This window comes from Drosophila grimshawi, unplaced genomic scaffold (genome assembly GCF_018153295.1).
Source record: "Drosophila grimshawi isolate 15287-2541.00 unplaced genomic scaffold, ASM1815329v1 contig_848, whole genome shotgun sequence".
NCBI lineage: Eukaryota > Metazoa > Arthropoda > Insecta > Diptera > Drosophilidae > Drosophila > Drosophila grimshawi.
In genome coordinates, this window is record NW_025063692.1 from 4,742,728 (window position 1) to 4,744,789 (window position 2,062).

Genomic DNA, 2,062 nt, shown 5'->3' on the forward strand with positions numbered 1-2,062 from the left:
CTAGCCACGAGGCATTTTTAAATCAAATCAAAGTCTGAAACGAAGCTCGAAATCCATTGGATGCTTTTAGTTTCTCTTCTCTATGCATTTCATCAACGATATTTTGATTCAATTATTGGCTGGCATATGTGCATTTCAAATTGCCACAGCAACACAATTGCCAAATCAGTAGAAGGGATGTGAACGAGATTTGCGGATAATTGAATAATTGGAATTCGATCAATAGACTTAAGCAATTGAGCTAACATCAAGTGAATTTCACATTATTTGCTCAATTTGGCACAAATTTACCTTATTAATTACTCTCTCAATTACCACACATATTATACTAAGAGCAAATATAGTTTCCAATTGAAGAAAACATTTTAATTTATCTCAACTTTTTCTGATTTTTTTCCATTTTTATTTAACGCCAATAATTTTTATATCCTTATTTTTTATATTAAGATACACGTCTCCTGCAACCTTTCTTAGCAATTTATCTAGCACATTAGGTGACCCAGAAAGAATTGTTTAAACTGATTTGGACTTTTATAGTATGTCATCTCGCCTGTTCTGCTTTCCAATATGTCATCCTCTTAAAAATCAACTTATTTTGAACAAAATAAAAAGTGAACTTTTTTCGATGATGGAGGACATGCGTGGCTTTTACAAAATATACCAATGACAATCAATTTTTATACAATTTAGCAATTTACCAAACCATTAACAATTTATCCAAGCAGTTGGCTTAAAACTTTGCTGCTGCGGCAGCAAAGAATTTGGCAAACTTTTCCACTAACGTCAGCAATTTTGAGGCGAAAAATAAATTGTTAAGATAAATCAAAACACTTTCAGTTTTCTCAGCTGCTTTTTATCTTGTGTGTCAAGCCATTAGAAATGCACGTTGACGTTTGACAGTTTCCCTTGCCCTGCCTCTTCCTCGTCTTCGTTATACCCTCAACCCAACAAAATTGGGGAATGGGTATAACGATGTTGTGCAAAAGTATGTAACAGGAAGAAAGATAGATTTTTTTTTTTTGAGACTACAAATTGAATCAGAAATTTCGAGATAGAATCTCATTTTCAACTTTAAATGTAGTATTAAAGATGGGCTGAAGCCATGATCAGAAAAGCTTGTTTCTTTTTTTAATCTTAAATCAGATCACTTTGACAATGTTATGATTCCTGAAAGTTTTGACCCGTTCCTACAATCACTTTTTGAGGGTTATTATTTTACAATGAATTTTGAGTTTGAATCTCGTTTTAAGCTTTAATGTAGTAAAAAATTATTTAAAAAAAACACTAAAATCATTTCCAGCCCCAAGCAGTAAATATTTAATCTTAAACAACACCAAAGCTGAGTCGATCTAGCCATTTCCGTCTGTTTGAACATGCCGATCTCAGAGACTATGAGCGCTAAAGACTTCACACTTGGAACAGATATACTCGTATATCGTATATATAATCTATATATTTATCGATAACTGTCCCCGCTTGTTTCTCGTAGTCGAGCTGTCTTGTCTACTACTACTACTACTACTTTCAATTTGTCTCTGTTGTGCGCTTGTTATAAAAAACCAATGTCAAGTCACAACTACAAAATCCCACCAATATTCGTGCAACATCCGCGCTGATATGTATGCCATATACACACACACACACACACACACACAGGCAGACAGGCAGGGAGATAGTACTGAGTACAATGACAGGCAGCATAACAAGAGAAATTATATGAGGAATGGCAAGAGACATCGTCACGCCCCTCTCCAAAGACTGGAGGAGATGGCATTCGATAAACATTATTATTGTACATGTTCGACAATTTTTCAAGAGTCGCTCGAGCGTGCCGGTATTTGATTGATTCAATGGCCATCAAGCTGCTTTTCAGCGGTGGCCAAGTGTTTTTCCTGTTTTTCTTGTTTTTCATGTTTTTCCTTGCCTCGCCTTTGCCTCGCCTTTGCCTTTGCCCTCGCCGCACTGTTGCTGCACTGTTGAGAAAAATGTTCGAATTTCGGACATAACTGATGAAACGCCTCTCGAAATCTAACTTTGTTCGACATACAATCGAAAAGGATTC